This window comes from Pteropus medius, unplaced genomic scaffold, assembly GCF_902729225.1.
Source record: "Pteropus medius unplaced genomic scaffold, Ma_sr-lr_union100, whole genome shotgun sequence".
NCBI lineage: Eukaryota > Metazoa > Chordata > Mammalia > Chiroptera > Pteropodidae > Pteropus > Pteropus medius.
Window position 1 is genome coordinate 24983393 of NW_024342471.1, and position 17260 is coordinate 25000652.

Here is a 17260-nt window from a genome sequence, read left to right on the forward strand (position 1 = left end):
AGATGAGTGGAAGACACCAACCTGTCCCCAGCACCAAGCATGGCACCCTCGGAAACTGGCCCGGTGGGATGATAACCAAGTCGATTCCATGGTTGAGCCCAGAAGTCCACTTCTGTTTTCTAGGTCAAATTAATCCCAGCCAAGTTAAACGTCAAGCAGAATTTGTCAGAGACGAGCAAAACGAACCCCAATGAGAGCAGAAAAAGTGCCAAACACACCATTCTCCATGAACCTTCCCGAAGCTTCCTATGTAAAATTAAGTCCACAAACACTGAGGGCTTGCTATGCAGAATCAGTTAAAAAACAACCCTCAAAACCCCTCCCAAATTAACATACAATCTACATAAGTGCTTGCTATGCAAATATAGCCAGAAGAACAGCCCACAAATTCCCATAATCCCCAAGTACTCCAACAAACACAACTAACGAAAACCCGGGACCAGTTATCAAGCGTAACCACAAGACCAGCCCACCATACAAACACCCATCCAAGGAAAGTCCATGCTAACAGAAAACAGATCCAACACCAGTCCCATAGTCCCCCTTTCAAGATGGCCACCTATCCTGCCCTTCTACATGGAAATTCTGGAACCTTCTCTGAATAATCCACATAAGAAGTGCCACAGCAGTAGCCGCATATCCATCAGAATCGGAAAACAAATTCCCAGGCCACAGCAGTCATCCCAAGAAGATGATACCCCATCCTCACCCCCAACCCCCTTGCTAGTCAAAATCGGCAGAGACTTAGGGAGAACTTCTAGAAGGAGGTAATAAAAGCCAGTCATCCGCACCTGCTACATGCTAATTGCCCCACTGAGACAGGTTCAGCTATGACCGCCATTTACCAGTGAGTAAGCGGGGGCCTAGAGGGGCCGAAGTAACTTGCCACAGGAGACATGGCCAAGAAGCTGGGAAAATGGCCGTCAGACTCAGGGAGCCTAAGCCCACTGCTTGATCGCGACACTACACTGTTCTGGAAGACACAGAAAAAGAAGGGTCTCCTGATGTTCTTCCCAGGGGCCGGCTGTCTGGAGTCCCAGACCTGCGACTCCGAGGGGACTCTGCGGGGATCCAGTGGTGACGATGGGGTGGGCGGGTACGTGGCGGAGTGGCATTGGACACACACCTGCCTCCCACCAGCTCAGAGCTCTGCCGTGGGGCCCCCTCCCGTCGCTCGGACGTGTCTGCGGGTCCCCTCCGTTCTTTAGCCCCCACCCCTTCCCTCTAAAGCATTTTCATTTCCATTTGCCCTTTGACCTGGCACCAAACCTAACTTTTATGGGGCTACTTTATGATCTAAATTCTAGGATCTTCAGAAAGTCAAGAAATTATGAAGAAATTCATCTGAATCTTTGATCACGAGAAGCCATTTGTTTCAACATTTTTAGCTGAATTTTATTTATATCTATTCAAATGCTAAATGACATAGTTTTGTAAAGGTAACCATTTGCACCACACTTTATAAAGGTGTGTAGGCCAATTATTACAAATATCTATGCACTGACCTTTTAGAGATTAAATAATAATATAAGAATCATAAACCACTAAAACACTCCCCATAAAGCCTAATGAGGCCTAGAATTGTGCAAGATTCCTGCCCACATTGACTTTTATTTAAAGATGGACAAGATTATATCAAAAGAAATGGCCACCTCTGCCCAAGCCTTCTATGTTAAGTGGCCTCCTTTGATCATAATGTTTTCTTGGACATTTTTGGTCATCTTTTTATTAAACAAATGTAGAGAGAATACAGAATCTCTGCCAGCCACTGGGAGTTCTGGTTCATGGCATTTATACTCCACTGGGGACAGACATGCATTTACCGAATAAATAATCAAAAGAATTGCGGATGGTGACAAGGTCTCTGAGCTCATAAACAAGATGGGGGCAATGGGGACAGGAGATATTTGGAAAAGGATTCCACCTTAGATAGAATAGCCAGGAGGGCCTCTCGGAGGAGGTGACTTTTCTCATGAGAATATCAAGACGAGAAGAAGCTAGCCATCCAAGCGCAAGTAGCTAGGACTATTTTTGATTAATATTAATTATGGAAACATAATTAACATTGATGGAGCACTTTACCCTGTGCCAAGCACTGTGCTAGGCCCTTGATAGGAATTATCTCATTCGATTATTTTGAAACCCTATACCCTTTTCATCTGTACAGGATGTACCCAATCTGTACCCCATTATACAAAAGTGAAAAAGATAAATTATATCTAAAACACTGTGACTACTCCATGCCGGTTATTCTTTTAAAAATGGATACACTAAAAGCCATTGCAATAAGCACTTAATTTGAGTGATTGCTACCCAGGTTCCCATTTTGGAGTTGGGCAAATCGTTTCCTTTCGATAATTTTCCTGTGTTTAAACAGTCATACCCTGGGAGCGACTAAAGTTTTCTGGTTTTGCCTGTCTGATTCTCTAGGTGTTTGGCTGCAAGCAACAGGATCCTGACTCGGAGTGACGCAAAAACAGAAGCTTATGCCTCACTTACTGAGAATTCGGGATGTGAGATTTCAGCAGCTCATCAACGGCAGGGCCGACGCTCCCACAAGCCCCTCGACTCCTCTCTCCTGGCTGTGGAATGGCATTCGGTCTTAGCCCAAGGCAGAGAGGACAGGAGGAGGGTAGGTCCGGTGCACTCTTTCTTTTATTAGGAATACGAATGCTTTGTTGACCTTCTCTCCCTGCCACTCCAAATACACACAGACACCTAGACAGCAAGATAAATAATTAGGTAGTTAGATATAAAGCTAGCTAGCTGGACAGGAAAGTGTCTGTTCAATAACACTACCACGCACACGCACACGCACACGCACACGCACGCGGGGATTTATAATTTCCAGTTGCATGATGGATTTTTGATGGAACATCCAGAAAGATATATCCAGGATTAGGGGAGTACAATGATAAAAAAAAAAGAAAAAAAAGAACTTTCAAATCATAAAAGACTAATTTGTGTTATTCTGTGTAAATTAGTTCGAAAGCCTAGATGGAATGGATAATTGTCCTGAGAAATACCGTTTAGCAAAACTGACCCTAGTGGAGACAAAAAAAAAAAAAAAAAATCTTGACCATAGAAAAACTACAGAGCTTGGTTCGAGAGCATCATGGGAAAACAGCGCCAGGCTGTGTTGGGAAGGATATATGAGGGAAGCTCTTTGGGGTGCTAGTACCTGTTTCATAATCTAAACGCTGATTAAACAAATATATTCCACTTGAGAAAATTCACTGAACTGTCCACCTATGGTTTGTGCAATTTTCAGTGTGTATATTATACTTAAAAAAAATTTTTTTTAAATGGGGAAAAGGAAAAAGGCACCAGGCCCAGGAAGTTTTACAGGGACTTCCACTAAATCTTCAAAGGTCAAATGATTTCAGTACTACTTAAATTATTCCAGAGTGTAACCAAGGAAAACTTCAAAAATATGTTTATGAATCCAGTTTAATATTGATTCTAAAACATGTCAAAGATCACATCCCACAACAAAATTACAGAGCCGCCCTCGCTTGTGAATATCAAGATAAAAACCTTAAAATATAAGCAAGCGGAATCCAGTATCAGATTTAAAAAATAATACATCATGCCTAGATGATGAAACTTATTCTATGAATTTAAGGTTGGGTCAACATAGCAAAATAGTAATAGTTGCCAAAATTTAATACCCGTTGATATTTTTAGAAATCCAATAGCAATTAATAAAGTTTTAATATAATGACTATGCAACACACATCTATACTATATATAACATACGTGTATGTATAATTTACATAGTACAGTACATATACTATATATGTATATATAAAATATATTTTTCTCCCCAAATCACCATTTTATTTAATGAAGAACCTCTAAAAACTTTTCCACTAATGTTAGAAACAAGAAACGAAAAAGATGAGGACGCTTCATATCGACACACTATTTATCCCTGTGCTGTATCCATTCGATTGGACAAAAGACAGCAACTAAGGGCCTGAGAATTGGAAAGAAAGAACTATCCTTTATCACAAATGATATAATTAAATATCACGACTCCCCCCAAAATGTTCACAGAAAAATAATTACTAAAAAAATAAGAACTTAGTAAATAACAGGTTTATAAGATCAACAAGCAAATATCAATAGCCTTTCAATAATGGATGGAACATCCAGAAAGAAAATAAACATCTGATTTGAACAACACTCCAGGCCAAATGGACAGATACACAGAACTTTCTACTGAACAGAAAAACACACATTCTTCTCGAGCACACAGGAAACGTTCTCCAAGATAAATCACCTGTTAGGTCACAAAACAAGTCTTAACACATTGAAGATCAAAATCATTCCAAGTATCTTTCCAATCCAAAATGGAATGATACTAGCAATCGATAACAGTAAGAAAAAGAGAAAATTCAAAAATATGTAGAAACTAAATAACATATTTTTGAATAACTATTTGATCAAAGAGGAAGTTAAAAGGGAATTTTAAAAGTATCTTGAGACGAGCCAAAATGAAAATACAGCATCCCAAACTATGGGTACGGCAAAGGCAATACTAACAGGGGAGCTTAGAGTGATAAGCACATACTTTAAAAAAGAGGAAAGATCTCAAATAAACAACCTAACTTTACACCTCAAGGACCTAAAAAAGAAGAACAAACCAAGCCTAATGTTAGCAAAGGGAAGGAAATAATAGATTCGAGTAGAAATAAATCAGATAGAGAATAAAAAACTAGGAAAAAAACTAGGAGTTGGTTTTGCAAAAGATAAACAATATCGACGAACCCTTAGCTAAAGTAAGAAAAAAGACGACTCAAATTTTAAAAATCAGAAAGAGGAGACATTGCAACAGATGTCTCAGAACAAAAGGATCATAAGAGATTATTATGAACAATTATATGCCAACAAATTGGATAACCTAGAAGTAATAAATAAATTTCTCTAAACATATAATCTACCAAAACTAAATCAAGAAGAAATAGAAAGCCTGAACAGACCAATAATGAATGAGGAGATTGAATCAGAAATCAAAACCCTCCCAACAGAGGAAAACCTGGGCCCAGACGGCTTCATGAGTGAATTCTACACAACCACCAAACATAAATTAATACCAATCTTTCTTAAACTCTTCCAAAATAATAGAAGAAGAGAGAACACCTCCAAACTCATTTTATAAGGCCAGCATCACCCAGACGCCAAAGCCAGATAAAGACGGCTCAATAAAACAAAACTACAGGCCAATGTTCCAGATGGACAGAGATGCAAAGCTCGTTAAATACCAACAAACCAAAGTTAACAGCACACTGTAAGGACCACACGCAATGATCCTGGGGTCAGGACGGCTCGCCATATGCAAATCAACCCATGCGATGCGCTCCGTTAACAGAATGAAGGGTAAAAATCGTATGACCATCTCGACTGATGCAGAGCAACAGTTGACAAAGTGCATTGACTTGGGGGTCAGGAAGAGTGTAAACGATGCAGAGACTCCCATATCAGGATCTGGAATAAAAGGCGCTGGACACAGTGCCCAGATGGTGCCCGCACCGAAGTCCCAAAGAGGTGCGAGATGGACCAGAGGGAGAAGCAGGAGGGTGTGTCAGCCAACTTCCTCTTGAAATTAACAAACTCATCAACATGGCTCTTTTGATAATGAGTGGGTGACCCCAACCCCCACCTGCCAGGACCATGTACACACACACATGCACGCGCGCACACACACACATACACACATTTTGCTGCTTCAAAGATGAAGTCGAAGTTTGGGAATAATTGAGGTCAGCTGCTAGAAATGAGAATCCATGAAACAGACAAGAATGGTTTCTTCTGTTTTTCCAAGAGGAGAGAAATAATTAAAGAAAAAAAAAATACTGGGACCCTGTTCCCCAAGGTCAAGGGAGCTCAAGGGAGACAGAGTCTCCACTTAGTTGGGTGTCGGTGAACAAGGACCTTGAGAAATGGAGAGATGCCCACAGGGTCGGATCACCCAAACACCCTGGAGCACAGGCGGAGGATGCTTTTGTGTTGTCTCATCATTTACTCCCTGGTCATCTTTGGGACTTTATGGCCCGTTACAAGCTGAGGATCCTTGGACATTGCAATAACTGGCCAGTGAGGGGACTCTAAACGCTGTTCTTTAGGGTTTTATGATTTAATAGTGTTTGGCAAACATCTGAAGGCCCATTAAAAATCACATTGCATTTGGTAAATCTGTGGTTATTCAATATTCTCCCTCTGCTTTGTCTTTCTCAATTATCAAGTAGCCCTTAGTGGCAGCACTCACGATGACAATATTCTTCCCATGGCTCACAAGATCGCAATGCCCGGGGCTCCTAGTGTTCGAAGGACCCTTCAAGGCACTTTCATTCACATAGTTTGCTGCTACGATTTTTCCCTTAACTTCAAACCCAAAACCTTTTTAGTACTCGCTCACGAACAGATTGACCATAAAAAATAGTAGATCGAAGAAACGAAGTCTCCTAAAGAAACAACGGTAACAGACTGGGAGAAACCAGACTGCGGGTCCAGCAAGTTTTAAGGAAAAACTCAAGTTTTCTTGCCGTCCTCAAAAAAAAAAAATTGTCACCGGAATAGCTAGAATAATTCTTATTTATCTCCAGGCACAAGAATCCAATGGGGAAAGAACACATTTCACAAAAGAGAACAGGCCTTTCCTTAATTAGCAACTGGGAATGGAAAACTCGGCAGGTAACGCAGGTTAAATTTAAAATGACGGTACATGATAGCAAAGCATTACACCTTTGACCCTAAAATTATAGCTCACTGTACCACCGGTTGAGAATTACCCCGCATAGAATTTTATAATTGCTTCCATCCACAACTACAAACATTCCCATTGTCTTCATATAGAGGTGCGGATATTCTTACAAGAGTTTCGACAATAAATTGAAGCTGCAATAGTAGCTTGTCATTTGCCTGATGGCTTTTACTTTTATTAAGAAGTAAAAGTAGTAGGGAAACTAGAGAGTCCCTGGTGTGACGATTCTAACTCTCCTGATCAAGGCATAAACCTCGGTGACCCCCTTCTGCATGCGTTGAAAGGGAAAGCTCAGTCTTGTCTTTCTTTCTCTGTAAAAAAAGGAAGGATTTGTTTCACACCTATAGACCTCAAATAAAAATTGGACTCACAGGTCACTTACTTTTGTTTGGTTCCATTAGGAGTTTTCAATTTGGACAGAGAATTAACTCGGTTAAGCACGTGTTCAAGGCGAGGGCTTTCCAGGTAATTCGGAGCATCTTCTGAAACACAAACCTTCACTGTAAGAGTTCGAATTCAAACGAATGAGTTTCGAGAGTTCGTTTCTCTTCGCGCCCTGAAATAAGGTATTCTGACGAATCTCCTTTTGCATTTCGCTGCAGCTTTGGGTTTGTCAAAACTGGTTCAACAATTTGATATTTAGAAGAATGCTGTCATGTCAGGCATTTTATATACATAAATAGATGCACATAAAATTTATATATATAAATTATATAAACATTTGTTTTTATAGATTATTGTTATAGTTATATTATTACATATTTATATTTATGACATATTTCATATAATTATACATGCATAAGGTGTTAAGTTACATATTAAATTATACATATTTATTATACTATACTACATTATATTATATTTTATGGTAGATTGATGATATATTATTATATTACTAAATGTTTATATATTTTTCATCATGTTACGGTTACATGTATAGAGTGGGATATAATACCACACATTAAATCGTATACAGTTTATATTATACTATATTTTACATCCCACAATTTGTAGAGGCCGAAACCGAGGCACAGGGAGCCGTCACTCGCCTGAGGCCGGGCAGGGGGTCAGCTTGCGGAGCTGGGACCCCACCCCGACTCCGGTTCTAGAATCCCTGCCCTTCACACTGCCCTCTGCGGCCTCTCTGGGAATGAGACGTCCTTCAGCTGTGGGGAGCTTGCCCACTCTCCGCCTTGAAAATAAACAGGAACAGCTCTGCCGAGGACCACGGGTTACATGACTGTGTGTCTGCGCGTGTGCGCGCGCACGTGCAATTTAAAAAATTCCAAATGACCCTATTCTCCCAGCCGTGGTTGACTGAGGGAGGGAACAACACCTGGCCAAAATGCAGAGGACCAGCTGGCCGGTCACAAAAGGGGCAGCGGCGCCATCGGATTTCTTCCCTCGGGAATGGGAGCAAAGAGACCCCCAGGGAAGCAGCCAGGTGGTGATGGGCGGGAACACCTGCGAGCTGAAATTGTCCGGCTGCAGACAGCGGGAGCTCGCGGGGGAAGCCAGGAGGCGAGATCAGCATGGACTGGTGAGCAGGTGAGCAGGTCGGCCATGAGGAGGAGCAGGGGACCCCACACACCAGGGAGTGTGAGCAGTGTTCTTGGTTCCCACTGGCCTCCCATTTCAAGTGTCTTTGGGGACTGCCACATCTCCGTCCCTGAGTCCCTGGCCACCACGCTATGTCCCCACTCCTGGTCAATATACGCTTCGATCCGGCTACTTTGAGAGAGTCCCCATTTCTTGCACTAAATAGACCCAGCCTGAACATCGCTCGGTGGCTGAGTGCAGAATGAACACACGCACACGATCTACAGCACGCACACTAACAACGACCGCTTACAAAGCGTAATGGGAAAAAGACACCAATCGCAGCAGCAAGAAAAATTATACCTAAGACTAATGTATCGAGAAAAGTGCAGAGTTTTATTAGCTAAAAACCATCATTTTACTGAAATACATAAAAAAATTTTGAATAAATGGAAAATGACTCCTTGGTTTTGGCCAAGAGGACTTTATATTTGAAGACGTCAATTCTCTCTAAGCTAACCTCTAAATTTAATGTGACCTCAGAGCACCCTGATTTTTTTTTTAATGTGGCCAAATTATGTTATAGTTCATCTTTATGGAAGAATAAACCTATATAGAACAGCAAATGAAATTCTGAAAATAAAGGTCGTTGAGAGGGGTATGTTTAGAAAATGCTTATAACATATTCTAAATGTCATAAACATACTATGACCAGACAGAGCATTGAAACAAAACGGGAAGTCCAGAAACACATCCAAGTGGATGGAAATGTAATACATGATCAAAGTGGCATTTGAATGTATTGGTCATGACCCATTTGGTTATGTGTAACCAAAACTCAATGTAAAATATCTTAAGAAAATGGGGAAAGATCGCGGGAAGATGTCCCGTGCCTCAGACCTCCCAACCTCGCCTTCAGAAATGGACCCAGCACCAAGCACCACGCAAACAGCGTACCCTTGGGTGTGCTCCCGTTTGTATAAAGGGGCTGCATGGTCGTGGGGGCGGGGAGGGGGGAATCTATACATTTGTTGGAATGTGCTTAAACCCCCAGCAGGTGACATCGTGAAGGAGTATTATGGGATGCCTCCGAAAGGAGACGCAGGAAGGCGGAATCTTTCTCGCTTCCTCGGAGGAACAGAGCTAATTCTATTCTCCAGCTGCCGGCCCGACCATCTCTGGTCTGCGCCAGGTGCCTCTCGTTCTCTCGATCTGCTCATCCCCCTTCGGCTGCTGCTATGCGCCCGCCTCGCTCCTCGTTTCTGGCGTCTACCTGTGGCTGCTGTGGCGGGCGGATAGGATGGCACGTGCTCCCCAGGTTACGATGGTTTGAAGCCCCAGACTCACTGCTCACGCCTGCTACACGTCCACCGTGGACACAAGACTGTAGCAAAGTACGTGCCGACTCTCGATTTCCATCTGGAAGGGACACACATCTCTCCTGCCCGTGTTTTGATGCCCCGAGTACGTCACATGGGTCCACCGAACCTTAAGTGGGAGGGACATTCGGTCCTATCCTGTGACTGTGGATAGAGAAAGAGCTGGAATACGTGTGGACAGCCCTAACGACCACCACAGACCCCCAGGTCACCTCAACTCCCTGTCACTCCAGACAAGGGTGTGGCAGACACCCCCGTGTGTCCCCCACAGGCCCATGCGATCACTGCATTGGACACGCAGCCCGAGTGGGATTTCTGGGCAGCAGAGCATGCACTTAATGTCACTGAGGGGTGTCAGATCACTCTCTGGAATGGCTGCTCTGGTCTCTGCCACAGCAGGGAGCAAGGTGGACGCATCCCATCTTGCCAACGCTTGGTAATAACCAGCTTTTTCAAATTTGCCTGTCAAGTAGGTGTAAAATGATAGCTATTATTCTAAATTGTAGTTCTCTGATTTCTAATAAGTTTAAGTATCTCTTCATATGCTTATTGGCCTTCTCGATTTCCTCTCCTACAAAGCGCTTGCTCATATCTTTTCTTATTTCTTCCTATTCGGATTCCTATAATTTTCTTGTTGATTTTCAAGAGTTCCTGTAGAGCTTGTTACTGTACATACCCTTGAGTAACTTTTGGATGTTAAACAATATGAATATTTTCCTGTTCCCCAGGAAGTCACATATTATTTTAATGGATTGTTATCTCATCTCTCAGCTCTTTGGGGAGAAAAATCTCAAGAAAGGAAGACAGGCCGGCTCGAATCAGAAGCCATTCCTGAGCCAATCAAAGGTGGCTGAGAAGGTGGGATCTACAGTATGACAGCTTCTATATAAACCACAAGGCTTAAGCAGAAGAAAAAACTTTCCCAGAATAATTGGGTGGGGAGGGGGGAATGGCAGAGACGGATGCTGTTCTTCTGGGCGGACAAAGCAACAAATGATCCCTGGCTTAGCATTTGACGCAAAAAATAAGATCATGCACCCATCAGGATTATTCGATTGCAAGTAACAGCAACTCAACTGAAACAATTTTTTTTTTTTTAAGGCAATGTAGTGATTAAGGTAACTCACAAGTCCAGTGGGCAGGATAGCGGGGTCTAGGTTCTCAGACAATGTCATCAGGCCTCCATCTTTCTCACCGTCTCCCCAGTAACCTCTCTCCATTGTGGGCATGGTGACCTTCAATAGCCAACAACTCCAGCTGAGGGCGGAGATTCTTTCCTAATCATACAGTAGAAAAAAATCCTGGGAAGGATTCTGATTGGCCCACCTTAGATCACATGCCTCTTTCTGAACCAATCATTGTGGCCAGAGCCATGGACTAGTGCAATTGGCCAGACATGGGTCAAGTATGGGTGGTGGATGGACTCAGACCACAACAAGAGGGCGCCCTATAGGAAAGAGGGGTTCTTATCAGGGAATAAGAGAAGACATGCGGGTCAGGCGGAACCCAGAAATGCCAGACCCCCACCTATTCCTTACCTCAGTCTATATTCTGTACGGACACGATTAAGGTGGGTGTGTATGGGGGGGGGGGGACCGCAAAAGAGCTCAAATAAAGTATTGCTGATTGAAAGAATTAGGGGCTCGGCAAATACCTTTCTAACCGTGACACCAAATCAGACACCATGAAGGAAGAGACTGACGCATACTAAACTGCTAGAGCACAAAACACACCGAACGACCAGAATCTAGAGTAAGAGACCAAGCGCAAATTGGGAGGGAGGGGAGGATTTTTGTGAACTACACGTCAGACAAAGTCCTGGCGTCCCATACAGGGCAAGGAGTTCCTAGAGATGAATGCTAGATAGACACCCCAACAGATGTCTGAGAAAATGGCACAACAATTCACAAAAGGACAATGACAGCACCGTAAACGTATGGAAAATATGAGTCAACAAAATGTAAAAGATTGCCAGCCCGCGGCAGAAAAGGCAGCGCGCTCGGGCGTGGTGGGCTGGAGTATAAATCTGTCCAACCTTTTGAGAAGATGGGTTGGCTCTATGTATTTGAACGGGATTTTCATTGTTCGTTCATTCAGCAAATTTTAATCGGGACGTGAAGATACTGCTCTAAGTGCTTGGGAGACCTGTGAGCGAGCAGACGCGAGGGGCCCCTGTGTTCGGCGCTGCTGGGGGGTCCAGTGAGACGAGGTTTTCACCAAATGGTCACGTGGTGGGGGGCGGGGAATCAATCAAACGGGATTTGCACCGATTGCTGATCTTCCGCGCCGGGCAATGGTCGTTCACGATACAATTCTCTGTGCTGTGAATACGTTTAGACACTTTCGGAACATCACACAGTAAAACGACAAAAAAAAAACACCTCTTTGTTTTATAAACATGGAAATCACGTGTGACTTTTGCAGGAGCAGTGAAGACCAAAGCCAGACTGGAGGGGGGAGGGGCTGCGGGCGCCGAGGACGCGACAGTAAACGTGGAAGGCGGCGCTCCCCACGGTGGCGTCATTTCAGTCCGACGCCCTCCTCCGGAACCTTGTCCCTGCTCATCCCACCCCAAACCCTCGAACCTCAGCGCCCTCGTGCCCCCCATGAGCAGAGAACAGGAGTTGACGCCGCGTGGCTCGGGAGGCTGCGTCACACAAAGGACACAGAAGGCCGAGGCCTTCCCGGCTCTCTCCCGCTCCCTTCCTCTCGCGGTGAAACGCACATAACATACAATTTACCATTTCAGCCATTTTTAAATGTGAAATCGGTAGTGTTAGGTACAGTCACATTATTGTGCCACCTATCTCCAGAGCTCTTTTCAACTTGCAGAAGGAGCTCCGTACCCATGAGACACTGATCCCGCCCCCATTCGCCCGCCTCCCCGGCACCTGGCTCCCCTCTACAGATGCGACTGCCGGTTCTTTTTCTTCTAGTACATTCACCCTTGGATTCTCGAGGCCACGCTGCGAAGAAGCCAAAGACCACCTGGCAAGTCATCAGGGCCCCCAGCTGACAGGAGTCATCCACCTCCGCTCATGTGAATAAAGAAGTCTTCAGGTGACACCAGCCCCAACTTTTGGGATAACTAGCTGAAGCTCCCACGTTGTGGGGCACAGCTAACCAACCCCACCACGCTCTGTCTGAATCCCTAAGTTTGGGGGTAAGTTGCTAGACAGCCGTAAGAACCAGAACAGTAGATAATTCTTACGAGGAGCTCGTCTGCGAAGGAGAGAAGAAAAAATGGGGCGGCGACCAAGGGCAGTCGGGTGGAGGAAAGCAGGTCTTTGCTTCATTTCGCTTTCTCAGACGGAAGCAATCTGAGTATGTTTAAAAGTTGAGGGAAAAAATCCGTCAGAGAATGAGGCGGTGAACGCGCAGTGACAGAGGACAGGCCCACGGAGGCAGAGCGGAGAGGACCCCAAGCCCGGGTAGGAAGTTAGCCGTCCGTGGGGAGGGGACACTTCTCTGTCACAGTGTGTGGGGAGGGGGCGCTGTGGCAGGGGGCAGATGCCGGCAAGGATGTACCTGTGCAGTGTGCCGGCCAGGGCATGTGAGGGGCACCGTGTGACGGCCTCTGCACTTCTCTGCTGTAGAAGGCGACCGGGGTGGGGAGCAAGTGGCTCAGTCAGCGGCCCGGGGAGAGAAACACCTTTGCAGAAAGGGTGAGAACGTGCGGCACAGAAGGAGGAAGCAGGACTAAGGCAGAGGGCTTGTCGAAGTCGGTCATCGGGAATCCCTAGGAAAGTAGGGTGCCCCGTGTGGCCGTTCCCTTCGCGGGATCTAGCTGCGCGGGCACAGGCGTGACCCGTGGTTAGGTCCACGCGGGACCGGGGTGAACGTGTGTGTGAAGAAGAGAACAGGGCCATGGATTAGGGCGCAAAGAGGGGACGATGCACCAGGAAAGTGTCCTTGGGAAGGAGGGCGTCCTCACGGCAGGGCAGGTGACACGGAAATCCTAACTCAGCATTTCTACTTCCAGGAATTTATCTGAAAGAGCGCGCGGTGTGGACCTCTGCTGGTTCCAGGTCTGTACGTAAGGAGCGTGGATGTCACTGCTCCATCCCAACGACAAGCGAAAGGCTGAGCAGAACGAAAAATCCATAAGACAGAGGACGGCACACACAGGGCACGCCGTCGCCTCAAGAGTGGAGAGGCCGCCGACCGGCGTCACTCAGGTGTCACGAAGTCCTCGAGGTCCATCCACACTGTCTCAAATGGCAAGATCGCATCTTTTTCATGACTGAGTAGTATTCCATTGTGCGTGTGTAGATATATGATTTATTACATATAATTTATATATGGACATTCCATTGTGTCAAATATAACTTACATATATAATACGAAGTAGTATTCCACTATGTATGTAAAAAAACATAAAAAGATCGGTGAGATCGACAAACGCAGGAGTTGTCACGTACCAGAGCAGAGGCTCACACGTGACAGTCACCCAGGGGCCCGGTGCCAGGCCAGGAAACCCCATACTGTAATCACCCAATTGTGAACAACTCCGAGAGTTAAGCCCCAGTCATAAAGGGCCCCCACGATGTTGAGATTTACCTGCAAGAGCTCAACCAGGTTCCACAGTAAATATCTAAGGAACCGCTCCCGCCACTCCCCCCCGCCCCTGCCCCTGGCTTCCAGCGAGGAGGAGAAAGGGACCATGTGACTGCCCCAGAGCGCTCTGTCCTTAGGGGGAAACTAGTTATCAGAGCCTAACCTGTGGGGTTACCGGGGCCTGACCGACCCAGGAAGGGACACCCCTAGCTCCAACCCCCTCTGGCCACCCTGCCTCACCCAAGGGGGCAGAAACACTGACGAACACTGGTGACATTCCCGGCCTGGAGGCACAGGCTCACTGAGGATAGGACCTAATCACAGGCTGTAGCACGCTTACCCTCCCTGTACCGCGCACCGCCAGGTAACCAAAGGCCCATGGACGGCAGTTCCTTTAACCCAGCACATCATGTCTGGCTATCAAGAAAAATATATATATATACAAGGCACAGAAAAACGGGGAAATAACAACTGGAAAAGACAGCAAGCATCAGAAGCAGACACGGCCATGAGGTTGGAACGGTCAGCCCGGGAACTTAATCCAACTGAGAATGTACTAAGTTCTCTGATGGACAAAGGAGACAGCACACGAGCAAGGACAGGCACCGTGAGCAGAGGGATGGAAATTCTAAGGAAAAAAAATGCTAGAGATGGAAAAAACACACTGTAACGCAAATGAAGAATGCCTTTTACGGACTTTTAAGGAGCTCAAGTTAGAGGACATATCAACAGATTCCTCAAAAAAAAAAAAAAAAAAAGAAAGAACAAGTTATGGAGAAAAACCAGAATATTCAAGACTGTGGGACGACTACAAAAGGTGTAGTAAGGTCTGCATAATGAGAGTGCCACACGAGAGGAGACAAAGGAAAAGAAGGGACATTTGAAACAGTAACAACTGAGAATGTCCCCAAATTCATGCCTGACACGAAATCACAGATCCACGAAACTCAGAGAACACCAAGCAGAATAAGTGTCAAAAAACAGAAACGAAACAAACAAAACTACACGTAGCTGTAGAATTTCCAAACTACAGGAAATCAAAGATGAATAAAAAACCCTGAAAAAAAAAGCCAGAGGAAATAAACACCTTATCTGTAGAGGAAGAAAGGTAAGAATGTCACTTGACGTGTCCTCAGAAACTATGCAAGAAGAGAGTGAAATGAAATGTGTAAAGCGTCGAGAGAGAAAACCCACTGACCCACGATTCTGTGCCCTGCGAAGTTATTCTTTAAAAGTGAAAGAGAAGTAGAGACTGTCTCAGACCCACACGAACTGAGGAAATCTGTTGCCGGTAGACCTGCCTTGCAAAAAACGTTAAAAGAAGTTTTTTTTAGAGAGAAGGAAAATAACGCAGGTCAGAAACTCAGACCCACATAAAGTAATGAAGAGCGCTGAAGTGGGGTAGTGAGAATCAAAAACGTTTATTTTTCATATTCTTGATAGATGAGCAGATGATACTTTGTTTAAAATAGTAATAGCAACAATGTAGTTGACTGTCTATGCTCCTGTGTATACACACGCTATGTATTCTGTATAAATAAAATGAATGACAGCGATGGCACAAGGGATGGGAGGAAGGAGTTAGGGACAGCCTCTTACCACGCTACCCATGACATGACATAAAGTTATTTGACAGTGGATTTTGATTAGTTGTAACTGTATACTGCAAACTCTAGAATAACTACTAAAGACAGTCAAAAAATAATTACAACTGATATGCTTAGGAAAAAGAGAAAATGGAATCATAGAAAATGCTCAGTTAAATTGACAAAAGGCAAAAAGAGTGGAAAACAGAAATAAGAACAAAGAACAAGGGCAACAGGTAGAAAATACTAAGAATATAGTAGATATTAGTCTAATGATGTCGGTCATCACTTTGAATGTCAATGGACTAAACGCACCCCAAAAAAGCAGATGTTGTCAGTAGATTAGAAAAAAAAAAATGACCCAGCTATATGTTGTCTACGAGAAACTCACTTTAAATATAACGACACATATAAAGTAAAAGTGAACGGATGGAGGAAAATACACCATGCTCAGTCCTAGTCAAAAGAAAGCAGGAATAGCTATGTTAATCTCCGACAGAGCAGGCTGCAAAGTGAGGAAAGTTACCAGGGATGAAGAAAGGCATGACTCAGTGATAAAGGGGCCAAATCTCCAAGCAGACTTGACAGTCCCAGTCTGTGCGCACCTAACAGCAGAGTGTCACGAAGTAATAGAAGGGCCAACGGAAAGAGATGAATCTACTATCACTGCCGGAGGCTTCCACACCCCTCTGTCAGAAATGGACAAATGCAGCCAGCGGACAGTCAGTAAGGACACAGCTGAGCTTATCAACACCATCGATCAAGTGAATGTAGACTACTGACATCTACGGACTGCATTGCCCAGCAACGGAAGAATACACAGTCTTCCCAATCTCATGTGGAACATTTACTAACATAGACCACTTTCTGGGCCATAAAACATGCCCTCACAAATTTAAAAAAATAGAAATCATGCAACGTCTTCTCTCAGAATCCAATGGGTCTACGGCCATGTCACCTGGAACACGCCCGATCCCATCTGATCACAGAAGCTAAGCAGGGTCGGGCCTGGTTAGTACTTGGATGGAAGACCACCTAGGAAGACCAGGTGCTGTAGGCGTAAAAAAAAAAAAAAAACCAACTATAATAGAACCCAATGGAATTAAACTAGAAATCGAGAACAGAAAGATAACTAGAAAATCTCAAAATACATAGAAATTAAACAACACACTTCTAACACATGAATTTAAGAAGAAATCGCAAGAGAAATTTAAAAATATTTTGAAATACATGAAAATGAAAGTACAACTTTGAAAGAGGGGGCATCACTACAGATCTTATGGACATTTAAAGGCTAATAAAGAAATAATATGAACTCTATGCCAGGAGATTTTGATAACATAGATGAAATGGTTCCATTCCCTGAAAGATATAAGCTACCATAACACACACAGAAACAGACAATCTGAATAAAGAAACCGAATCATAATTAA

At 44.3% G+C, this 17260-nt stretch overlaps 1 pseudogene; it reads left to right on the top strand.

Annotated features, from left to right (window-relative positions):
- Positions 1–16768: 16768 nt before the first annotated feature.
- LOC120604035 (uncharacterized) lies at positions 16769–16887 on the top strand (annotated as a pseudogene).
- The last annotated feature ends 373 nt before the right edge of the window (positions 16888–17260 follow it).